Source organism: Salmo trutta, chromosome 4 (assembly GCF_901001165.1).
Source record: "Salmo trutta chromosome 4, fSalTru1.1, whole genome shotgun sequence".
NCBI lineage: Eukaryota > Metazoa > Chordata > Actinopteri > Salmoniformes > Salmonidae > Salmo > Salmo trutta.
Window position 1 is genome coordinate 3,040,738 of NC_042960.1, and position 22,759 is coordinate 3,063,496.

Sequence of the window (22,759 nt, forward strand, 5' to 3'; positions counted from 1 at the left end):
CCGATTTGCTTTGCTGTATCCTACCCTGGTGGTCTAGTGGTTAGGATTCGGCGCTCTCACCGCCGCGGCCTGGGTTCGATTCCCGGTCAGGGAATTAGTCTTTGTTACTTGTGCAACCTGTCACACTGAATTTAGTAGGTAATCGCCCAACTGATTTTCCCTACAGTGTCCTTTTCTTGTGACCTAGTGGTGCAGCAAAGCACCCCCACAACATGATCCTGCCACCCCTGTGCTTCACGGTTGGGATGTTGTTCTTCGGCTTGCAAGCCTCCACCTTTTGCCTCCAAACATAACAATGGTCATTATGGCCAAATAGTTCTATTTTTGTTTCATCAGACCAGAGGACATTTGTCCAAAAAGTAGGATCTTTGTCAACAAACTGCAGTCAGGCTTTTCTATGGCAGTTTTGGAGCAGCAGCTTCTTCCTTGCTGAGCAGCCTTTCAGGTTATACCGATATAGGACTCGTTTTACTGTGGATGTAGATACTTTTGAACCTGTTTCCTCCAGCATCTTCACAAGGTCCTTTGCTGTTGTTCTGGGATTGATTTGCACTTTTCGCACCAAAGTACGTTCATCTCTAGGAGACAGAACGCGTCTCCTTCCTGAGCGGTATGACGTCTGCGTGGTCCCATGGTGTTTATACTTGCGTACTATTGTTTCTACAGATAAGTGTGGTACCTTCAGGCGTTGGGAAATTGCTTTGGAGCAGTAGCTTCTTCCTTGCTGAGTGGCCGTTCAGGTTATGTCGATATAGGACTCGTTTTACTGTGCATGTAGATACTTTTGGACCTTTTTCCTCCAGCATCTTCACAAGGTCCTTTGCTGTTGTTCTGGGATTGATTTGCACTTTTCGCACCAAAGTACGTTCATCTCTAGGAGACAGAACGCGTCTCCTTCCTGAGCGGTATGACGGCTGCATGCTCCCATGGTGTTTTTACTTGCGTACTGTTTTTTCTACAGATGAACTCGGTACCTTCAGGTGTTTGGAAATTGCTCCCAAGGATGAACCAGACTTGTGGAGGTCTACAATTGTTTTCTGAGGTCTTGGCTGATTTCTTTTGATTTTCCCGTGATGTCAAGCAAAGAGGCACCGAGTTTAAAGGTAGGCCTTGAAATACATCTACAAGGTACACCTCCAATTGACTCAAATGATGTCAATTAGCCTATCAGAAGCTTCTAAAGCCATGACATCATTTTCGGGAATTTTCCACGCTGTTTAAAGGCACAGCCAACTTAGTGTATGTAAACCTCTGACCCACTGGATTTGTGATACAGTGAATTACAAGTGAAATAATCTGTCTGTAAACAATTGTTGGAAAAATGACTTGTGTCATGCACAAAGTACATGTCCTAACCGACTTGCCAAAACTATAGTTTGCTAAACAAGACATGTGTAGAGTGGTTGACAAACGACTTTTAATGACTCCAACATAAGTGTACGTAAACTTCCGACTTCAACTGTATGTACCATTTCAAATTGCAAACCGATTTGCACTGCACTATCCTTCCCTGGTTGTCTAGTGGTTAGGATTCGGCGCTCTCACCGCCGCGGCCCGGGTTCGATTCCCGGTCAGGGAACTAATCTTTTGCGAACTGTTTACTTGTGCAACCTGTCACAATGAATTTTGTCGGTCATCGCACATATGTAGCATTTCAAATTGTGAACCGATTTCCTTTGCTGTATCCTACCCTGGTGGTCTAGTGGTTAGGATTCGGCGCTCTCACCGCCGCGGCCTGGGTTCGATTCCCGGTCAGGGAATTAGTCTTTGTTACTTGTGCAACCTGTCACACTGAATTTAGTAGGTAATCGCCCAACTGATTTTCCCTACAGTGTCCTTCCCTTGTGACCTAGTGGTGCAGCAAAGCACCCCCACAACATGATGCTGCCACCCCTGTGCTTCATGGTTGGGATGGTGTTCTTCGGCTTGCAAGCCTCAACCTTTTGCCTCCAAACATAACAATGGTCATTATGGCCAAATAGTTATATTTTTGTTTCATCAGACCATTGGACATTTCTCCAAAAAGTAGGATCTTTGTCCACAAACTGCAGTCAGGCTTTTTTATGGCAGTTTTGGAGCAGCAGCTTCTTCCTTGCTGAGCGGCCTTTCAGGTTATATTGATATAGGACTCGTTTTACTGTGGATATAGATACTTTTGAACCTGTTTCCTCTAGCATCTTCACAAGGTCCTTTGCTGTTGTTCTGGGATTGATTTGCACTTTTCGCATCAAAGTACGTTCATCTCTAGGAGACAGAACGCGTCTCCTTCCTGAGCGGTATGACGTCTGCGTGGTCCCATGGTGTTTACACTTGCGTACTATTGTTTCTACAGATAAACGTGGTACCTTCAGGCGTTGGGAAATTGCTTTGGAGCAGTAGCTTCTTCCTTGCTGAGCGGCCGTTCAGGTTATGTCGATATAGGACTCGTTTTACTGTGGATGTAGATACTTTTGGACCTGTTTCCTACAGCATCTTCACAAGGTCCTTTGCTGTTGTTCTGGGATTGATTCGCACTTTTCGCACCAAAGTACGTTCATCTCTAGGAGACAGAACGCGTCTCCTTCCTGAGCGGTATGACGGCTGCGTGGTCCCATGGTGTTTTTACTTGCGTACTGTTTTTTCTACAGTTGAACTCGGTACCTTCAGGCGTTTGGAAATTGCTCCCAAGGATGAACCAGACTTGTGGAGGTCTACAATTGTTTTCTGAGGTCTTGGCTGATTTCTTTTGATTTTCCCGTGATGTCAAGCAAAGAGGCACCGAGTTTAAAGGTAGGCCTTGAAATACATCTACAAGGTACACCTCCAATTGACTCAAATGATGTCAATTAGCCTATCAGAAGCTTCTAAAGCCATGACATCATTTTCAGGAATTTTCCACGCTGTTTAAAGGCACAGCCAACTTAGTGTATGTAAACCTCTGACCCACTGGATTTGTGATACAGTGAATTACAAGTGAAATAATCTGTCTGTAAACAATTGTTGGAAAAATGACTTGTGTCATGCACAAAGTACATGTCCTTACCGACTTGTCAAATCTATAGTTTGTTAAACAAGACATGTGTGGAGTGGTTGACAAACGACTTTTAATGACTCAAAAATAAGTGTACGTAAACTTCCGACTTCAACTGTATGTACCATTTCAAATTGCAAACTGATTTACACTGCACTATCCTTCCCTGGTTGTCTAGTGGTTAGGATTCGGCGCTCTCACAGCCGTGGCCAGGGTTCGATTCCCGGTCAGGGAACTAATCTTTTGCGACCTGTTTACTTGTGCAACCTGTCACAATGAATTTTGTCGGTCATCGCACATATGTAGCATTTCAAATTGTGAACCGATTTGCTTTGCTGTATCCTTCCCTGGTGGTCTAGTGGTTAGGATTTGGCGCTCTCACCACCGCGGGCAGGGTTCGATTCCCGGTCAGGGAATTAGTCTTTCTTACTTGTGCAACCTGTCACACTGAATTTAGTAGGTAATCGCCCAACTGATTTTCCCTACACTGTACTTCCCTTGTGACCTAGTGGTGCAGCAAAGCACCCTCACAACATGATGCTGCCACCCCTGTGCTTCACGGTTGGGATGGTGTTCTTCGGCTTGCAAGCCTCCACCTTTTGCCTCCAAACATAACAATGGTCATTATGGCCAAATAGTTCTATTTTTGTTTCATCAGACCAGAGGACATTTCTCCAAAAAGTAGGATCTTTGTCCACAAACTGCAGTCAAGCTTTTTTATGGCAGTTTTGGAGCAGCAGCTTCTTCCTTGCTGAGCGGCCTTTCAGGTTATTTTGATATAGGACTCGTTTTACTGTGGATATAGATACTTTTGAACCTGTTTCCTCCAGCATCTTCACAAGGTCCTTTGCTGTTGTTCTGGGATTGATTTGCACTTTTCGCACCAAAGTAAGTTCATCTCTAGGAGACAGAACGCGTCTCCTTCCTGAGCGGTATGACGGCTGCGTGGTCCCATGGTGTTTATACTTGCGTACTATTGTTTCTACAGATAAACGTAGTACCTTCAGGCATTGGGAAATTGCTTTGGAGCAGTAGCTTCTTCCTTGCTGAGCGGCCGTTCAGGTTATGTCGATATAGGACTCGTTTTACTGTGGATGTAGATACTTTTGGACCTGTTTCCTCCAGCATCTTCACAAGGTCCTTTGCTGTTGTTCTGGGATTGATTTGCATTTTTTGCACCAAAGTACGTTCATCTCTAGGAGACAGAACGCGTCTCCTTCCTGAGCGGTATGACGGCTGCGTGGTCCCATGGTGTTTTTACTTGCGTACTGTTTTTTCTACAGATGAACTCGGTACCTTCAGGCGTTTAGAAATTGCTCCCAAGGATGAACCAAACTTGTGGAGGTCTACAATTGTTTTCTGAGGTCTTGGCTGATTTCTTTAGATTTTCCCGTGATGTCAAGCAAAGAGGCACCGAGTTTAAAGGTAGGCCTTGAAATACATCTACAAGGTACACCTCCAATTGACTCAAATGATGTCAATTAGCCTATCAGAAGCTTCTAAAGCCATGACATCATTTTCGGGAATTTTCCACGCTGTTTAAAGGCACAGCCAACTTAGTGTATGTAAACCACTGACCCACTGGATTTGTGATACAGTGAATTACAAGTGAAATAATCTGTCTGTAAACAATTGTTGGAAAAATGACTTGTGTCATGCACAAAGTACATGTCCTAACCGACTTGCCAAAACTATAGTTTGTTAAACAAGACATGTGTGGATTGGTTGACAAACGACTTTTAATGACTCCAACATAAGTGTACGTAAACTTCCGAATTCAACTGTATGTACCATTTCAAATTGCAAACCGATTTGCACTGCACTATCCTTCCCTGGTTGTCTAGTGGTTAGGATTCGGCGCTCTCACCGACGCGGCCCGGGTTTGATTCCCGGTCAGGGAACTAATCTTTTGCGACCTGTTTACTTGTGCAACCTGTCACAATGAATTTTGTCGGTCATCGCACATATGTAGCATTTCAAATTGTGAACCGATTTGCTTTGCTGTATCCTTCCCTGGTGGTCTAGTGGTTAGGATTCGGTGCTCTCACTGCCGTGGCCTGGGTTCGATTCCCGGTCAGGGAAGTAGTCTTTGTTACTTGTGCAACCTGTCACACTGAATTTAGTAGGTAATCGCCCAACTGATTTTCCCTACAGTGTCCTTCCCTTGTGACCTAGTGGTGCAGCAAAGCACCCCCACAACATGATGCTGCCACCCCTGTGCTTCACGGTTGGGATGGTGTTCTTCGGCTTGCAAGCCTCCACCTTTTGCCTCCAAACATAACAATGGTCATTATGGCCAAATAGTTCTATTTTTGTTTCATCAGACCAGAGGACATTTCTCCAAAAAGTAGGATCTTTGTCCACAAACTGCAGTCAGGCTTTTTTATGGCAGTTTTGGAGCAGCAGCTTCTTCCTTGCTGAGCGGCCTTTCAGGTTATATTGATATAGGACTCGTTTTACTGTGGATATAGATACTTTTGAACCTGTTTCCTCCAGCATCTTCACAAGGTCCTTTGCTGTTGTTCTGGAATTGATTTGCACTTATCGCACCAAAGTACGTTCATCTCTAGGAGACAGAACGCGTCTCCTTCCTGAGCGGTATGACGGCTGCGTGGTCCCATGGTGTTTATACTTGCGTACTATTGTTTCTACAGATAAACGTGGTACCTTCAGGCGTTGGGAAATTGCTTTGGAGCAGTAGCTTCTTCCTTGCTGAGCGGCCGTTCAGGTTATGTCGATATAGGACTCGTTTTATTGTGGATGTAGATACTTTTGGACCTGTTTCCTCCAGCATCTTCACAAGGTCCTTTGCTGTTGTTCTGGGATTGATTTGCACTTTTCGCACCAAAGTAAGTTCATCTCTAGGAGACAGAACGCGTCTCCTTCCTGAGCGGTATGACGGCTGCGTTGTCCCATTGTGTTTTTACTTGCGTACTGTTTTTTCTACAGATGAACTCGGTACCTTCAGGCGTTTGGAAATTGCTCCCAAGGATGAACCAGACTTGTGGAGGTCTACAATTGTTTTCTAAGGTCTTGGCTGATTTCTTTTGATTTTCCCGTGACGTCAAGCAAAGAGGCACCTAGTCTAAAGGTAGGCCTTGAAATACATCTACAAGGTACACCTCCAATTGACTCAAATGATGTCAATTAGCCTATCAGAAGCTTCTAAAGCCATGACATCATTTTCGGGAATTTTCCACGCTGTTTAAAGGCACAGCCAACTTAGTGTATGTAAACCTCTGACCCACTGGATTTGTCATACAGTGAATTACAAGTGAAATAATCTGTCTGTAAACAATTGTTGGAAAAATGACTTGTGTCATGCACAAAGTACATGTCCTAACCGACTTGCCAAAACTATAGTTTGTTAAACAAGACATGTGTGGAGTGGTTGACAAACGACTTTTAATGACTCCAACATAAGTGTACGTAAACTTCCGTCTTCAACTGTATGTACCATTTCAAATTGCAAACCGATTTGCACTGCACTATCCTTCCCTGGTTGTCTAGTGGTTAGGATTCGGCGCTCTCACCGCCGCGGCCCGGGTTCGATTCCCGGTCAGGGAACTAATCTTTTGCGACCTGTTTACTTGTGCAACCTGTCACAATGTATTTTGTCGGTCATCGCACATATGTAGCATTTCAAATTGTGAACCGATTTCCTTTGCTGTATCTTTCCCTGGTGGTCTAGTGGTTAGGATTCTGCGCTCTCACCGCCGCGGCCCGGGTTCGATTCCTGGTCAGGGAATTAAATTAGTCTTTGTTACTTGTGCAACCTGTCACACTGAATTTAGTAGGTAATCGCCCAACTGATTTTCCCTACAGTGTCCTTCCCTTGTGACCTAGTGGTGCAGCAAAGCACCCCACAACATGATGCTTCCACCCCTGTGCTTCACGGTTGGGATGGTGTTCTTCGGATTGCAAGCCTCCACCTTTTGCCTCCAAACATAACAATGGTCATTATGGCCAAATAGTTATATTTTTGTTTCATCAGACCAGAGGACATTTCTCCAAAAAGTAGGATCTTTGTCAACAAACTGCAGTCAGGCTTTTTTATGGCAGTTTTGGAGCAGCAGCTTCTTCCTTGCTGAGCGGCCTTTCAGGTTATCTTGATATAGGACTCGTTTTACTGTGGATATAGATACTTTTGAACCTGTTTCCTCCAGCATCTTCACAAGGTCCTTTGCTGTTGTTCTGGGATTGATTTGCACTTTTCGCACCAAAGTACGTTCATCTCTAGGAGACAGAACGCGTCTCCTTCTTGAGCGGTATGACGGCTGCGTGGTCCCATAGTGTTTATACTTGCGTACTATTGTTTCTACAGATAAACGTGGTACCTTCAGGCGTTGGGAAATTGCTTTGGAGCAGTAGCTTCTTCCTTGCTGAGCGGCCGTTCAGGTTATGTCGATATAGGACTCGTTTTATTGTGGATGTAGATACTTTTGGAACTGTTTCCTCCAGCATCTTCACAAGGTCCTTTGCTGTTGTTCTGGGATTGATTTGCACTTTTCGCACCAAAGTAAGTTCATCTCTAGGAGACAGAACGCGTCTCCTTCCTGAGCGGTATGACGGCTGCGTGGTCCCATGGTGTTTTTACTTGCGTACTGTTTTTTCTACAGATGAACTCGGTACCTTCAGGCGTTTGGAAATTGCTCCCAAGGATGAACCAGACTTGTGGAGGTCTACAATTGTTTTCTAAGGTCTTGGCTGATTTCTTTTGATTTTCCCGTGACGTCAAGCAAAGAGGCACCGAGTCTAAAGGTAGGCCTTGAAATACATCTACAAGGTACACCTCCAATTGACTCAAATGATGTCAATTAGCCTATCAGAAGCTTCTAAAGCCATGACATCATTTTCGGGAATTTTCCACGCTGTTTAAAGGCACAGCCAACTTAGTGTATGTAAACCTCTGACCCACTGGATTTGTCATACAGTGAATTACAAGTGAAATAATCTGTCTGTAAACAATTGTAGGAAAAATGACTTGTGTCATGCACAAAGTACATGTCCTAACCGACTTGACAAAACTATAGTTTGTTAAACAAGACATGTGTGGAGTGGTTGACAAACGACTTTTAATGACTCCAACATAAGTGTTCGTAAACTTCCGTCTTCAACTGTATGTACCATTTCAAATTGCAAACCGATTTGCACTGCACTATCCTTCCCTGGTTGTCTAGTGGTTAGAATTCGGCGCTCTCACCGCCGCGGCCCGGGTTCGATTCCCGGTCAGGGAACTAATCTTATGCGACCTTTTTACTTGTGCAACCTGTCACAATGAATTTTGTCGGTCATCGCACATATGTAGCATTTCAAATTGTGAACCGATTTGCTTGTTTGTATCCTTCCTTGGTGGTCTAGTGGTTAGGATTCGGCGCTCTCACCGCCGCGGCCAGGGTTTGAATCCCGGTCAGGGAATTAGTCTTTGTTACTTGTGCAACCTGTCACACTGAGTTTAGTAGGTAATTGCCCAACTGATTTTCCCTACAGTGTCCTTCCCTTGTGACCTAGTGGTGCAGCAAAGCACCCCCACAACATGATGCTGCCACCCCTGTGCTTCACTGTTGGGATGGTGTTCTTTGGCTTGCAAGCCTCCACCTTTTGCCTCCAAACATAACAATGGTCATTATGGCCAAATAGTTATATTTTTGTTTCAACAGACCAGAGGACATTTCTCCAAAAAGTAGGATCTTTGTCCACAAACTGCAGTCAGGCTTTTCTATGGCAGTTTTGGAGCAGCAGCTTCTTCCTTGCTGAGCAGCCTTTCAGGTTATACCGATATAGGACTCGTTTTACTGTGGATGTAGATACTTTTGAACGTGTTTCCTCCAGCATCTTCACAAGGTCCTTTGCTGTTGTTCTGGTATTGATTTGCACTTTTCGCACCAAAGTACGTTCATCTCTAGGAGACAGAACGCGTCTCCTTCCTGAGCGGTATGACGGCTGCGTGGTCCCATGGTGTTTTTACTTGCGTACTGTTTTTTCTACAGATGAACTCGGTACCTTCAGGCGTTTGGAAATTGCTCCCAAGGATGAACCAGACTTGTGGAGGTCTACAATTGTTTTCTGATGTCTTGGCTGATTTCTTTTGATTTTCCCTTGATGTCATGCAAAGAGGCACCGAGTTTAAAGGTAGGCCTTGAAATATATCTACAAGGTACACCTCCAATTGACTCAAATGATGTCAATTAGCCTATCAGAAGCTTCTAAAGCCATGACATCATTTTCAGGAATTTTCCACGCTGTTTAAAGGCACAGCCAACTTAGTGTATGTAAACCTCTGACCCACTGGATTTGTGATACAGTGAATTATAAGTGAAATAATCTGTCTGTAAACAATTGTTGGAAAAATGACTTGTGTCATTCACAAAGTACATGTCCTAACCGACTTGCCAAAACTATAGTTTGTTAAACAAGACATGTGTGGAGTGGTTGACAAACGACTTTTAATGACTCCAACATAAGTGTACGTAAACTTCCGACTTCAACTGTATGTACCATTTCAAATTGCAAACCGATTTACACTGCACTATCCTTCCCTGGTTGTCTAGTGGTTAGGATTCAGTGCTCTCACCGCCGCGGCCCTGGTTCGATTGTCGGTCAGGGAACTAATCCTTTGCGACCTGTTTACTTGTGCAACCTGTCACAATGAATTTTGTCGGTCATCGCACATATGTAGCATTTCAAATTGTGAACCGATTTGCTTTGCTGTATCCTTCCCTGGTGGTCTAGTGGTTAGGATTTGGTGCTCTCACCGCCGAGGCCCGGATTCAATTCCCGGTCAGGGAATTAGTCTTTGTTACTTGTGCAAGCTGTCACACTGAATTTAGTAGGTAATCGCCCAACTGATTTTCCCTAAGGTGTCCTTCCCTTATGACCTAGTGGTGCAGCAAAGCACCCCGACAACATGATGCTGCCACCCCTGTGCTTCACGGTTGGGATGGTGTTCTTCGGCTTGCAAGCCTCCACCTTTTGCCTCCAAACATAACAATGGTCATTATGGCCAAATAGTTCATTTTTTGTTTCATCAGACAAGAGGACATTTCTCGATCTTTGTCCACAAACTGCAGTCAGGCTTTTTTATGGCAGTTTTGGAGCAGCAGCTTCTTCCTTGCTGAGTGGCCTTTCAGGTTATATTGATATAGGACTCGTTTTACTGTGGATATAGATACTTTTTAACCTGTTTCCTCCAGCATCTTCACAAGGTCCTTTGCTGTTGTTCTGGGATTGATTTGCACTTTTCGCACCAAAGTACGTTCATCTCTAGGAGACAGAACGCGTCTCCTTCCTGAGCGGTATGACGGCTGCGTGGTCCCATGGTGTTTATACTTGCGTACTATTGTTTCTACAGATAAACGTGGTACCTTCAGGCGTTGGGAAATTGCTTTGGAGCAGTAGCTTCTTCCTTGCTGAGCGGCCGTTCAGGTTATGTCGATATAGGACTCGTTTTACTGTGGATGTAGATACTTTTGGACCTGTTTCCTCCAGCATCTTCACAAGGTCCTTTGCTGTTGTTCTGGGATTGATTTGCACTTTTCGCACCAAAGTACGTTCATCTCTAGGAGACAGAACGCGTCTCCTTCCTGAGCGGTATGACGCTGCGTGGTCCCATGGTGTTTTTACTTGCGTACTGTTTTTTCTACAGATGAACTCGGTACCTTCAGGCGTTTGGAAATTGCTCCCAAGGATGAACCAGACTTTTGGAGGTCTACAATTGTTTTCTGAGGTCTTGGCTGATTTCTTTTGATTTTCCCGTGATGTCAAGCAAAGAGGCACCGAGTTTAAAGGTAGGCCTTGAAATACATCTACAAGGTACACCTCCAATTGACTCAAATGATGTCAATTAGCCTATCAGAAGCTTCTAAAACCATGACATCATTTTCGGGAATTTTCCACGCTGTTTAAAGGCACAGCCAACTTAGTGTATGTAAACCTCTGACCCACTGGATTTGTGATACAGTGAATTATAAGTGAAATAATCTGTCTGTAAACAATTGTTGGAAAAATGACTTGTGTCATGCACAAAGTACATGTCCTAACCGACTTGCCAAAACTATAGTTTGTTAAACAAGACATGTGTGGAGTGGTTGACAAACGACTTTTAATGACTCCAACATAAGTGTACGTAAACTTCCGACTTCAACTGTATGTACCATTTCAAATTGCAAACCGATTTGCACTGCACTATCCTTCCCTGGTTGTCTAGTGGTTAGGATTCGGCGCTCTCACTGCCGCGGCCTGGGTTCGATTCCCGGTCAGGGAACTAATCTTTTGCGACCTGTTTACTTGTGCAACCTGTCACAATGAATTTTGTCCGTCATCGCACATATGTAGCATTTCAAATTGTGAACCGATTTGCTTTGCTGTATCCTTCCCTGGTGGTCTAGTGGTTAGGATTCGGCGCTCTCACCGCCGTGGCCCGGGTTCGAATCCCGGTCAGGGAATTAGTCTTTGTTACTTGTGCAACCTGTCACACTGAATTTTGTAGGTAATCGCCCAACTGATTTTCCCTACACTGTACTTCCCTTGTGACCTAGTGGTGCAGCAAAGCACCCCCACAACATGATGCTGCCACCCCTGTGCTTCACGGTTGGGATGGTGTTCTTCGGCTTGCAAGCCTACACCTTTTGCCTCCAGACATAACAATGGTCATTATGGCCAAATAGTTCTATTTTTGTTTCATCAGACCAGAGGACATTTCTCCAAAAAGTAGGATCTTTGTCCACAAACTGCAGTCAGGCTTTTTTATGGCAGTTTTGGAGCAGCAGCTTCTTCCTTGCTGAGTGGCCTTTCAGGTTATATTGATATAGGACTCGTTTTACTGTGGATATAGATACTTTTTAACCTGTTTCCTCCAGCATCTTCACAAGGTCCTTTGCTGTTGTTCTGGGATTGATTTGCACTTTTCGCACCAAAGTACGTTCATCTCTAGGAGACAGAACGCGTCTCCTTCCTGAGCGGTATGACGGCTGCGTGGTCCCATGGTGTTTATACTTGCGTACTATTGTTTCTACAGATAAACGTGGTACCTTCAGGCGTTGGGAAATTGCTTTGGAGCAGTAGCTTCTTCCTTGCTGAGCGGCCGTTCAGGTTATGTCGATATAGGACTCGTTTTACTGTGGATGTAGATACTTTTGGACCTGTTTCCTCCAGCATCTTCACAAGGTCCTTTGCTGTTGTTCTGGGATTGATTTGCACTTTTCGCACCAAAGTACGTTCATCTCTAGGAGACAGAACGCGTCTCCTTCCTGAGCGGTATGACGCTGCGTGGTCCCATGGTGTTTTTACTTGCGTACTGTTTTTTCTACAGATGAACTCGGTACCTTCAGGCGTTTGGAAATTGCTCCCAAGGATGAACCAGACTTTTGGAGGTCTACAATTGTTTTCTGAGGTCTTGGCTGATTTCTTTTGATTTTCCCGTGATGTCAAGCAAAGAGGCACCGAGTTTAAAGGTAGGCCTTGAAATACATCTACAAGGTACACCTCCAATTGACTCAAATGATGTCAATTAGCCTATCAGAAGCTTCTAAAACCATGACATCATTTTCGGGAATTTTCCACGCTGTTTAAAGGCACAGCCAACTTAGTGTATGTAAACCTCTGACCCACTGGATTTGTGATACAGTGAATTACAAGTGAAATAATCTGTCTGTAAACATTTGTTGGAAAAATGACTTGTGTCATGCACAAAGTACATGTCCTAACCGACTTGCCAAAACTATAGTTTGTTAAACAAGACATGTGTGGAGTGGTTGACAAACGACTTTTAATGACTCCAACATAAGTGTACGTAAACTTCCGACTTCAACGGTATGTACCATTTCAAATTGCAAACCGATTTGCACTGCTCTATCCTTCCCTGGTTGTCTAGTGGTTAGGATTCGGCGCTCTCACCGCCGCGGCCCGGGTTGGATTCCCGGTCAGGGAACTAATCTTTTGCGACCTGTTTACTTGTGCAACCTGTCACAATGAATTTTGTCGGTCATCGCACATATGTAGCATTTCAAATTGTGAACCGATTTGCTTTGCTGTATCCTTCCCTGGTTGTCTAGTGGTTAGGATTCGGCGCTCTCACCGCCGCGGCCCGGGTTCGATTCCCGGTCAGGGAATTAATCTTTTGCGACCTGTTTACTTGTGCAACCTGTCACAATGAATTTTGTCGGTCATCGCACATATGTAGCATTTCAAATTGTGAACCGATTTGCTTTGCTGTATCCTTCCCTGGTGGTCTAGTGGTTATGATTTGGTGCTCTCACCGCCGCGGCCCGGGTTCGATTCCCGGTCAGGGTACTAATCTTTTGCGACCTGTTTACTTGTGCAACCTGTCACAATGGATTTTGTCGGTCATCGCACATATGTAGCATTTCAAATTGTGAACCGATTTGTTTTGCTGTATCCTTCCCTGGTGGTCTAGTGGTTAGGATTCGGCGCTCTCACCGCCGTGGCCTGGGTTCGATTCCCGGTCAGGGAATTAGTCTTTGTTACTTGTGCAACCTGTCACACTGAATTTAGTAGGTAATCGCCCAACTGATTTTCCCTACAGTGTCCTTCCCTTGTGACCTAGTGGTGCAGCAAAGCACCCCCACAACATGATGCTGCCACCCCTGTGCTTCACGGTTGGGATGGTGTTCTTCTGCTTGCAAGCCTCCACCTTTTGCCTCCAAACATAACAATGGTCATTATGGCCAAATAGTTCAATTTTTGTTTCATCAGACCAGAGGACATTTCTCCAAAAAGTAGGATCTTTGTCCACAAACTGCAGTCAGGCTTTTCTATGGCAGTTTTGGAGCAGCAGCTTCTTCCTTGCTGAGCAGCCTTTCAGGTTATACCGATATAGGACTCGTTTTACTGTGGATGTAGATACTTTTGAACCTGTTTCCTCCAGCATCTTCACAAGGTCCTTTGCTGTTGTTCTGGGATTGATTTGCACTTTTCGCACCAAAGTACGTTCATCTCTAGGAGACAGAACGCGTCTCCTTCCTGAGCGGTATGACGGCTGCGTGGTCCCATGGTGTTTATACTTGCGTACTATTGTTTCTACAGATAAACGTGGTACCTTCAGGCGTTGGGAAATTGCTTTGGAGCAGTAGCTTCTTCCTTGCTGAGCGGCCGTTCAGGTTATGTCGATATAGGACTCGTTTCACTGTGGATGTAGATACTTTTGGACCTGTTTCCTCCAGCATCTTCACAAGGTCCTTTGCTGTTGTTCTGGGATTGATTTGCACTTTTCGCACCAAAGTACGTTCATCTCTAGGAGACAGAACGCGTCTCCTTCCTGAGCGGTATGACGGCTGCGTGGTCCCATGGTGTTTTTACTTGCGTACTGTTTTTTCTACAGATGAACTCGGTACCTTCAGGCGTTTGGAAATTGCTCCCAAGGATGAACCAGACTTTTGAAGGTCTACAATTGTTTTCTGAGGTCTTGGCTGATTTCTTTTGATTTTCCCGTGATGTCAAGCAAAGAGGCACCGAGTTTAAAGGTAGGCCTTGAAATACATCTACAAGGTACACCTCCAATTGACTCAAATGATGTCAATTAGCCTATCAGAAGCTTCTAAAGCCATGACATCATTTTCGGGAATTTTCCACGCTGTTTAAAGTCACAGCCAACTTAGTGTATGTAAACCTCTGACCCACTGGATTTGTGATACAGTGAATTACAAGTGAAATAATCTGTCTGTAAACAATTGTTGGAAAAATGACTTGTGTCATGCACAAAGTACATGTCCTAACCGACTTGCCAAAACTATAGTTTGTTAAACAAGACATGTGTGGAGTGGTTGACAAACGACTTTTAATGACTCCAACATAAGTGTACGTAAACTTCCGACTTCAACTGTATGTACCATTTCAAATTGCAAACCGATTTGCACTGCACTATCCTTCCCTGGTTGTCTAGTGGTTAGGATTCGGCGCTCTCACCGCCGCGGTCCGGGTTCGATTCCCGGTCAGGGAACTACTCTTTTGCGACCTGTTTACTTGTGCAACCTGTCACAATGAATTTTGTCGGTCATCGCACATATGTAGCATTTCAAATTGTGAACCGATTTGCTTTGCTGTATCCTTCCCTGGTGGTCTAGTGGTTAGGATTCGGCGCTCTCACCGCCGCGGCCCGGGTTCGATTCCCGGTCAGGGAACTAATCTTTTGCGACCTGTTTACTTGTGCAACCTGTCACAATGAATTTTGTCCGTCATCGCACATATGTAGCATTTCAAATTGTGAACCGATTTGCTTTGCTGTATCCTTCCCTGGTGGTCTAGTGGTTAGGATTCGGTGCTCTCACCGCCGCGGCCAGGGTTCGAATCCCTGTCAGGGAATTAGTCTTTGTTACTTGTGCAACCTGTCACACTGAATTTAGTAGGTAATCGCCCAACTGATTTTCCCTACACTGTACTTCCCTTGTGACATAGTGGTGCAGCAAAGCACCCCCACAACATGATGCTGCCACCCCTGTGCTTCACGGTTGGGATGGTGTTCTTAGGCTTGCAAGCCTCCAAACATAACAATGGTCATTATGGCCAAATAGTTCTATTTTTGTTTCATCAGACCAGAGGACATTTCTCCAAAAAGTAGGATCTTTGTCCACAAACTGCAGTCAGGCGTTTTTATGGCAGTTTTGGAGCAGCAGCTTCTTCCTTGTTGAGCGTCCTTTCAGGTTATATTCATATAGGACTCGTTTTACTGTGGATATAGATACTTTTGAACCTGTTTCCTCCAGCATCTTCACAAGGTCCTTTGCTGTTGTTCTGGGATTGATATGCACTTTTCGCACCAAAGTACGTTCATCTCTAGGAGACAGAACGCGTCTCCTTCCTGACCGGTATGACGGCTGCGTGGTCCCATGGTGTTTATACTTGCGTACTATTGTTTCTACAGATAAACGTGGTACCTTCAGGCGTTGGGAAATTGCTTTGGAGCAGTAGCTTCTTCCTTGCTGAGCGGCCGTTCAGGTTATGTCGATATAGGACTCGTTTTACTGTGGATGTAGATATTTTTGGACCTGTTTCCTCCAGCATCTTCACAAGGTCCTTTGCTGTTGTTCTGGGATTGATTTGCACTTTTCGCACCAAAGTACGTTCATCTCTAGGAGACAGAACGCGTCTCCTTCCTGACCGGTATGACGGCTGCGTGGTCCCATGGTGTTTTTACTTGCGTACTGTTTTTTCTACAGATGAACTCGGTACCTTCAGGCGTTTGGAAATTGCTCCCAAGGATGAACCAGACTTGTGGAGGTCTACAATTGTTTGTCTGAGGTCTTGGCTGATTTCTTTTGATTTTCCCGTGATGTCAAGCAAAGAGGCACCGAGTTTAAAGGTAGGCCTTGAAATACATCTACAAGGTACACCTCCAATTGACTCAAATGATGTCAATTAGCCTATCTGAAGCTTCTAAAGCCATGACATCATTTTCGGGAATTTTCCACGCTGTTTAAAGGCACAGCCAACTTAGTGTATGTAAACCTCTGACCCACTGGATTTGTGATACAGTGAATTACAAGTGAAATAATCTGAATGTAAACAATTGTTGGAAAAATGACTTGTGTCATGCACAAAGTACATGTCCTAACCGACTTGCCAAAACTATAGTTTGTTAAACAAGACATGTGTGGAGTGGTTGACAAACGACTTTTAATGACTCCAACATAAGTGTACGTAAACTTCCGACTTCAACTGTATGTACCATTTCAAATTGCAAACCGATTTGCACTGCACTATCCTTCCCTGGTTGTCTAGTGGTTAGGATTCGGCGCTCTCACCGCCGCGGCCGGGGTTCGATTCCCGGTCAGGGAAATAATCTTTTGCGACCTGTTTACTTGTGCAACCTGTCACAATGAATTTTGTCGGTCATGGCACATATGTAACATTTCAAATAGTGAACCGATTTGCTTTGCTATATCTTTCCCTGGTGGTCTAGTGGTTAGGATTCGGCGCTCTCACCGCCGCGGCCCGGGTTCGATTCCTGGTCAGGGATTTAGTCTTTGTTACTTGTGCAACCAGTCACACTGAATTTAGTAGGTAATCGCCCAACTGATTTTCTCTACAGTGTCTTTCCCTTGTGACCTAGTGGTGCAGCAAAGCACCCCCACAACATGATGCTGCCGACCCTGTGCTTCACGGTTGGGATGGTGTTCTTCGGCTTGCAAGCCTCCACCTTTTGCCTACAAACATAACAATGGTCATTATGGCCAAATAGTTCTATTTTTGTTTCATCAGACCAGAGGACATTTCTCCAAAAAGTAGGATCTTTGTCCACAAACTGCAGTCAGGCGTTTTTATGGCAGTTTTGGAGCAGCAGCTTCTTCCTTGTTGAGCGTCCTTTCAGGTTATATTCATATAGGACTCGTTTTACTGTGGATATAGATACTTTTGAACCTGTTTCCTCCAGCATCTTCACAAGGTCCTTTGCTGTTGTTCTGGGATTGATATGCACTTTTCGCACCAAAGTACGTTCATCTCTAGGAGATAGAACGCGTCTCCTTCCTGACCGGTATGACGGCTGCGTGGTCCCATGGTGTTTATACTTGCGTACTATTGTTTCTACAGATAAACGTGGTACCTTCAGGCGTTGGGAAATTGCTTTGGAGCAGTAGCTTCTTCCTTGCTGAGCGGCCGTTCAGGTTATGTCGATATAGGACTCGTTTTACTGTGGATGTAGATATTTTTGGACCTGTTTCCTCCAGCATCTTCACAAGGTCCTTTGCTGTTGTTCTGGGATTGATTTGCACTTTTCGCACCAAAGTACGTTCATCTCTAGGAGACAGAACGCGTCTCCTTCCTGAGCGGTATGACGGCTGCGTGGTCCCATGGTGTTTTTACTTGCGTACTGTTTTTTCTACAGATGAACTCGGTACCTTCAGGCGTTTGGAAATTGCTCCCAAGGATGAACCAGACTTGTGGAGGTCTACAATTGTTTGTCTGAGGTCTTGGCTGATTTCTTTTGATTTTCCCGTGATGTCAAGCAAAGAGGCACCGAGTTTAAAGGTAGGCCTTGAAATACATCTACAAGGTACACCTCCAATTGACTCAAATGATGTCAATTAGCCTATCTGAAGCTTCTAAAGCCATGACATCATTTTCGGGAATTTTCCACGCTGTTTAAAGGCACAGCCAACTTAGTGTATGTAAACCTCTGACCCACTGGATTTGTGATACAGTGAATTACAAGTGAAATAATCTGAATGTAAACAATTGTTGGGAAAATGACTTGTGTCATGCACAAAGTACATGTCCTAACCGACTTGCCAAAACTATAGTTTGTTAAACAAGACATGTGTGGAGTGGTTGACAAACAACTTTTAATGACTCCAACATAAGTGTACGTAAACTTCCGACTTCAACTGTATGTACCATTTCAAATTGCAAACCGATTTGCACTGCACTATCCTTTCCTGGTTGTCTAGTGGTTAGAATTCGGCGCTCTCACCGCCGCGGCCGGGGTTCGATTCCCGGTCAGGGAACTAATCTTTTGCGACCTGTTTACTTGTGCAACCTGTCACAATGATTTTTTTCGGTCATGGCACATATGTAGCATTTCAAATTGTGAACCGATTTGTTTTGCTGTATCCTTCCCTGGTGGTCTAGTGGTTAGGATTCGGCGCTCTCATCCCCGTGGCCTGGGTTCGATTCCCGGTCAGGGAATTAGTCTTTGTTACTTGTGCAACCTGTCACACTGTATTTAGTAGGTAATCGCCCAACTGATTTTCCCTACAGTGTCCTTCCCTTGTGACCTAGTGGTGCAGCAAAGCACCCCCACAACATGATGCTGCCACCCCTGTGCTTCACGGTTGGGATGGTGTTCTTCGGCTTGCAAGCCTCCACCTTTTGCCTCCAAACATAACAATGGTCATTATGGCCAAATAGTTCTATTTTTGTTTCATCAGACCAGAGGACATTTCTCCAAAAAGTAGGATCTTTGTCCACAAACTGCAGTCAGGCTTTTTTATGGCAGTTTTGGAGCAGCAGCTTCTTCCTTGCTGAGTGGCCTTTCAGGTTATATTGATATAGGACTCGTTTTACTGTGGATATAGATACTTTTTAACCTGTTTCCTCCAGCATCTTCACAAGGTCCTTTGCTGTTGTTCTGGGATTGATTTGCACTTTTCGCACCAAAGTACGTTCATCTCTAGGAGACAGAACGCGTCTCCTTCCTGAGCGGTATGACGGCTGCGTGTTCCCATGGTGTTTATACTTGCGTACTATTGTTTCTACAGATAAACGTGGTACCTTCAGGCGTTGGGAAATTGCTTTGGAGCAGTAGCTTCTTCCTTGCTGAGCGGCCGTTCAGGTTATGTCGATATAGGACTCGTTTCACTATGGATGTAGATACTTTTGGACCTGTTTCCTCCAGCATCTTCACAAGGTCCTTTGCTGTTGTTCTGGGATTGATTTGCACTTTTCGCACCAAAGTACGTTCATCTCTAGGAGACAGAACGCGTCTCCTTCCTGAGCGGTATGACGGCTGCGTGGTCCCATGGTGTTTTTACTTGCGTACTGTTTTTTCTACAGATGAACTCGGTACCTTCAGGCGTTTGGAAATTGCTCCCAAGGGTGAACCAGACTTTTGGAGGTCTACAATTGTTTTCTGAGGTCTTGGCTGATTTCTTTTGATTTTCCCGTGATGTCAAGCAAAGAGGCACCGAGTTTAAAGGTAGGCCTTGAAATACATCTACAAGGTACACCTCCAATTGACTCAAATGATGTTAATTAGCCTATCAGAAGCTTCTAAAGCCATGACATCATTTTCGGGAATTTTCCACGCTGTTTAAAGGCACAGCCAACTTAGTGTATGTAAACCTCTGACCCACTGGATTTGTGATACAGTGAATTACAAGTGAAATAATCTGTCTGTAAACAATTGTTGGAAAAATTACTTGTGTCATGCACAAAGTACATGTCCTAACCGACTTGCCAAAACTATAGTTTGTTAAACAAGACATGTGTGGAGTGGTTGACAAACGACTTTTAATGACTCCAACATAAGTGTACGTAAACTTCCGACTTCAACTGTATGTACCATTTCAAATTGCAAACCGATTTGCACTACGCTATCCTTCCCTGGTTGTCTAGTGGTTAGGATTCGGCGCTCTCACCGCCGCGGCCCGGGTTCGATTCCCGGTCAGGGAACTAATCTTTTGCGACCTGTTTACTTGTGCAACCTGTCACAATGAATTTTGTCCGTCATCGCACATATGTAGCATTTCAAATTGTGAACCGATTTGCTTTGCTGTATCCTTCCCTGGTGGTCTAGTGGTTAGGATTCGGCGCTCTCACCGCCGTGGCCCGGGTTCGAATCCCGGTCAGGGAATTAGTCTTTGTTACTTGTGCAACCTGTCACACTGAATTTTGTAGGTAATCGCCCAACTGATTTTCCCTACACTGTACTTCCCTTGTGACCTAGTGGTGCAGCAAAGCACCCCCACAACATGATGCTGCCACCCCTGTGCTTCACGGTTGGGATGGTGTTCTTCGGCTTGCAAGCCTACACCTTTTGCCTCCAGACATAACAATGGTTATTATGGCCAAATAGTTCTATTTTTGTTTCATCAGACCAGAGGACATTTCTCCAAAAAGTAGGATCTTTGTCCACAAACTGCAGTCAGGCTTTTTTATGGCAGTTTTGGAGCAGCAGCTTCTTCCTTGCTGAGTGGCCTTTCAGGTTATATTGATATAGGACTCGTTTTACTGTGGATATAGATACTTTTTAACCTGTTTCCTCCAGCATCTTCACAAGGTCCTTTGCTGTTGTTCTGGGATTGATTTGCACTTTTCGCACCAAAGTACGTTCATCTCTAGGAGACAGAACGCGTCTCCTTCCTGAGCGGTATGACGGCTGCGTGGTCCCATGGTGTTTTTACTTGCGTACTGTTTTTTCTACAGATGAACTCGGTACCTTCAGGCGTTTGGAAATTGCTCCCAAGGATGAACCAGACTTTTGGAGGTCTACAATTGTTTTCTGAGGTCTTGGCTGATTTCTTTTGATTTTCCCGTGATGTCAAGCAAAGAGGCACCGAGTTTAAAGGTAGGCCTTGAAATACATCTACAAGGTACACCTCCAATTGACTCAAATGATGTCAATTAGCCTATCAGAAGCTTCTAAAACCATGACATCATTTTCTTGAATTTTCCACGCTGTTTAAAGGCACAGCCAACTTAGTGTATGTAAACCTCTGACCCACTGGATTTGTGATACAGTGAATTACAAGTGAAATAATCTGTCTGTAAACAATTGTTGGAAAAATGACTTGTGTCATGCACAAAGTACATGTCCTAACCGACTTGCCAAAACTATAGTTTGTTAAACAAGACATGTGTGGAGTGGTTGACAAACGACTTTTAATGACTCCAACATAAGTGTACGTAAACTTCCGACTTCAACGGTATGTACCATTTCAAATTGCAAACCGATTTGCACTGCTCTATCCTTCCCTGGTTGTCTAGTGGTTAGGATTTGGCGCTCTCACCGCCGCGGCCCGGGTTCGATTCCCGGTCAGGGAACTAATCTTTTGCGACCTGTTTACTTGTGCAACCTGTCACAATGAATTTTGTCCGTCATCGCACATATGTAGCATTTCAAATTGTGAACCGATTTGCTTTGCTGTATCCTTCCCTGGTGGTCTAGTGGTTAGGATTCGGCGCTCTCACCGCCGTGGCCCGGGTTCGAATCCCGGTCAGGGAATTAGTCTTTGTTACTTGTGCAACCTGTCACACTGTATTTTGTAGGTAATCGCCCAACTGATTTTCCCTACACTGTACTTCCCTTGTGACCTAGTGGTGCAGCAAAGCACCCCCACAACATGATGCTGCCACCCCTGTGCTTCACGGTTGGGATGGTGTTCTTCGGCTTGCAAGCCTACACCTTTTGCCTCCAGACATAACAATGGTCATTATGGCCAAATAGTTCTATTTTTGTTTCATCAGACCAGAGGACATTTCTCCAAAAAGTAGGATCTTTGTCCACAAACTGCAGTCAGGCTTTTTTATGGCAGTTTTGGAGCAGCAGCTTCTTCCTTGCTGAGTGGCCTTTCAGGTTATATTGATATAGGACTCGTTTTACTGTGGATATAGATACTTTTTAACCTGTTTCCTCCAGCATCTTCACAAGGTCCTTTGCTGTTGTTCTGGGATTGATTTGCACTTTTCGCACCAAAGTACGTTCATCTCTAGGAGACAGAACGCGTCTCCTTCCTGAGCGGTATGACGGCTGCGTGGTCCCATGGTGTTTTTACTTGCGTACTGTTTTTTCTACAGATGAACTCGGTACCTTCAGGCGTTTGGAAATTGCTCCCAAGGATGAACCAGACTTTTGGAGGTCTACAATTGTTTTCTGAGGTCTTGGCTGATTTCTTTTGATTTTCCCATGATGTCAAGCAAAGAGGCACCGAGTTTAAAGGTAGGCCTTGAAATACATCTACAAGGTACACCTCCAATTGACTCAAATGATGTCAATTAGCCTATCAGAAGCTTCTAAAACCATGACATCATTTTCTTGAATTTTCCACGCTGTTTAAAGGCACAGCCAACTTAGTGTATGTAAACCTCTGACCCACTGGATTTGTGATACAGTGAATTACATGTGAAATAATCTGTCTGTAAACAATTGTTGGAAAAATGACTTGTGTCATGCACAAAGTACATGTCCTAACCGACTTGCCAAAACTATAGTTTGTTAAACAAGACATGTGTGGAGTGGTTGACAAACGACTTTTAATGACTCCAACATAAGTGTACGTAAACTTCCGACTTCAACGG

General features: G+C 44.5%; 28 non-coding genes across 28 annotated transcripts; all 28 read left to right on the forward strand.

Annotated features, from left to right (window-relative positions):
• The first annotated feature begins 22 nt into the window (after positions 1 to 22).
• trnae-cuc (transfer RNA glutamic acid (anticodon CUC)) lies at positions 23 to 94 on the forward strand. Its single transcript has one exon. It is a non-coding gene; the product is annotated as a tRNA-Glu (tRNA).
• A 1,413-nt stretch (positions 95 to 1,507) lies between these two features.
• Positions 1,508 to 1,579, forward strand: trnae-cuc (transfer RNA glutamic acid (anticodon CUC)). The gene has a single exon. It is a non-coding gene; the product is annotated as a tRNA-Glu (tRNA).
• Positions 1,580 to 1,688: 109 nt separating this feature from the next.
• trnae-cuc (transfer RNA glutamic acid (anticodon CUC)) lies at positions 1,689 to 1,760 on the forward strand. The gene has a single exon. It is a non-coding gene; the product is annotated as a tRNA-Glu (tRNA).
• Positions 1,761 to 3,173: 1,413 nt separating this feature from the next.
• trnae-cuc (transfer RNA glutamic acid (anticodon CUC)) lies at positions 3,174 to 3,245 on the forward strand. Its single transcript has one exon. It is a non-coding gene; the product is annotated as a tRNA-Glu (tRNA).
• Positions 3,246 to 3,354: 109 nt separating this feature from the next.
• Positions 3,355 to 3,426, forward strand: trnae-cuc (transfer RNA glutamic acid (anticodon CUC)). Its single transcript has one exon. It is a non-coding gene; the product is annotated as a tRNA-Glu (tRNA).
• A 1,413-nt stretch (positions 3,427 to 4,839) lies between these two features.
• Positions 4,840 to 4,911, forward strand: trnae-cuc (transfer RNA glutamic acid (anticodon CUC)). The gene has a single exon. It is a non-coding gene; the product is annotated as a tRNA-Glu (tRNA).
• A 109-nt stretch (positions 4,912 to 5,020) lies between these two features.
• trnae-cuc (transfer RNA glutamic acid (anticodon CUC)) lies at positions 5,021 to 5,092 on the forward strand. Its single transcript has one exon. It is a non-coding gene; the product is annotated as a tRNA-Glu (tRNA).
• A 1,413-nt stretch (positions 5,093 to 6,505) lies between these two features.
• On the forward strand, positions 6,506 to 6,577 carry trnae-cuc (transfer RNA glutamic acid (anticodon CUC)). The gene has a single exon. It is a non-coding gene; the product is annotated as a tRNA-Glu (tRNA).
• A 109-nt stretch (positions 6,578 to 6,686) lies between these two features.
• trnae-cuc (transfer RNA glutamic acid (anticodon CUC)) lies at positions 6,687 to 6,758 on the forward strand. The gene has a single exon. It is a non-coding gene; the product is annotated as a tRNA-Glu (tRNA).
• Positions 6,759 to 8,175: 1,417 nt separating this feature from the next.
• Positions 8,176 to 8,247, forward strand: trnae-cuc (transfer RNA glutamic acid (anticodon CUC)). The gene has a single exon. It is a non-coding gene; the product is annotated as a tRNA-Glu (tRNA).
• A 109-nt stretch (positions 8,248 to 8,356) lies between these two features.
• On the forward strand, positions 8,357 to 8,428 carry trnae-cuc (transfer RNA glutamic acid (anticodon CUC)). Its single transcript has one exon. It is a non-coding gene; the product is annotated as a tRNA-Glu (tRNA).
• A 1,299-nt stretch (positions 8,429 to 9,727) lies between these two features.
• Positions 9,728 to 9,799, forward strand: trnae-cuc (transfer RNA glutamic acid (anticodon CUC)). Its single transcript has one exon. It is a non-coding gene; the product is annotated as a tRNA-Glu (tRNA).
• Positions 9,800 to 11,201: 1,402 nt separating this feature from the next.
• trnae-cuc (transfer RNA glutamic acid (anticodon CUC)) lies at positions 11,202 to 11,273 on the forward strand. The gene has a single exon. It is a non-coding gene; the product is annotated as a tRNA-Glu (tRNA).
• A 109-nt stretch (positions 11,274 to 11,382) lies between these two features.
• Positions 11,383 to 11,454, forward strand: trnae-cuc (transfer RNA glutamic acid (anticodon CUC)). Its single transcript has one exon. It is a non-coding gene; the product is annotated as a tRNA-Glu (tRNA).
• Positions 11,455 to 12,866: 1,412 nt separating this feature from the next.
• trnae-cuc (transfer RNA glutamic acid (anticodon CUC)) lies at positions 12,867 to 12,938 on the forward strand. Its single transcript has one exon. It is a non-coding gene; the product is annotated as a tRNA-Glu (tRNA).
• A 109-nt stretch (positions 12,939 to 13,047) lies between these two features.
• Positions 13,048 to 13,119, forward strand: trnae-cuc (transfer RNA glutamic acid (anticodon CUC)). Its single transcript has one exon. It is a non-coding gene; the product is annotated as a tRNA-Glu (tRNA).
• A 109-nt stretch (positions 13,120 to 13,228) lies between these two features.
• On the forward strand, positions 13,229 to 13,300 carry trnae-cuc (transfer RNA glutamic acid (anticodon CUC)). Its single transcript has one exon. It is a non-coding gene; the product is annotated as a tRNA-Glu (tRNA).
• Positions 13,301 to 13,409: 109 nt separating this feature from the next.
• trnae-cuc (transfer RNA glutamic acid (anticodon CUC)) lies at positions 13,410 to 13,481 on the forward strand. Its single transcript has one exon. It is a non-coding gene; the product is annotated as a tRNA-Glu (tRNA).
• A 1,413-nt stretch (positions 13,482 to 14,894) lies between these two features.
• Positions 14,895 to 14,966, forward strand: trnae-cuc (transfer RNA glutamic acid (anticodon CUC)). Its single transcript has one exon. It is a non-coding gene; the product is annotated as a tRNA-Glu (tRNA).
• Positions 14,967 to 15,075: 109 nt separating this feature from the next.
• On the forward strand, positions 15,076 to 15,147 carry trnae-cuc (transfer RNA glutamic acid (anticodon CUC)). The gene has a single exon. It is a non-coding gene; the product is annotated as a tRNA-Glu (tRNA).
• Positions 15,148 to 15,256: 109 nt separating this feature from the next.
• Positions 15,257 to 15,328, forward strand: trnae-cuc (transfer RNA glutamic acid (anticodon CUC)). Its single transcript has one exon. It is a non-coding gene; the product is annotated as a tRNA-Glu (tRNA).
• Positions 15,329 to 16,729: 1,401 nt separating this feature from the next.
• On the forward strand, positions 16,730 to 16,801 carry trnae-cuc (transfer RNA glutamic acid (anticodon CUC)). Its single transcript has one exon. It is a non-coding gene; the product is annotated as a tRNA-Glu (tRNA).
• Positions 16,802 to 16,910: 109 nt separating this feature from the next.
• Positions 16,911 to 16,982, forward strand: trnae-cuc (transfer RNA glutamic acid (anticodon CUC)). Its single transcript has one exon. It is a non-coding gene; the product is annotated as a tRNA-Glu (tRNA).
• Positions 16,983 to 18,577: 1,595 nt separating this feature from the next.
• Positions 18,578 to 18,649, forward strand: trnae-cuc (transfer RNA glutamic acid (anticodon CUC)). The gene has a single exon. It is a non-coding gene; the product is annotated as a tRNA-Glu (tRNA).
• Positions 18,650 to 20,062: 1,413 nt separating this feature from the next.
• trnae-cuc (transfer RNA glutamic acid (anticodon CUC)) lies at positions 20,063 to 20,134 on the forward strand. The gene has a single exon. It is a non-coding gene; the product is annotated as a tRNA-Glu (tRNA).
• Positions 20,135 to 20,243: 109 nt separating this feature from the next.
• trnae-cuc (transfer RNA glutamic acid (anticodon CUC)) lies at positions 20,244 to 20,315 on the forward strand. Its single transcript has one exon. It is a non-coding gene; the product is annotated as a tRNA-Glu (tRNA).
• Positions 20,316 to 21,433: 1,118 nt separating this feature from the next.
• trnae-cuc (transfer RNA glutamic acid (anticodon CUC)) lies at positions 21,434 to 21,505 on the forward strand. The gene has a single exon. It is a non-coding gene; the product is annotated as a tRNA-Glu (tRNA).
• Positions 21,506 to 21,614: 109 nt separating this feature from the next.
• trnae-cuc (transfer RNA glutamic acid (anticodon CUC)) lies at positions 21,615 to 21,686 on the forward strand. Its single transcript has one exon. It is a non-coding gene; the product is annotated as a tRNA-Glu (tRNA).
• The last annotated feature ends 1,073 nt before the right edge of the window (positions 21,687 to 22,759 follow it).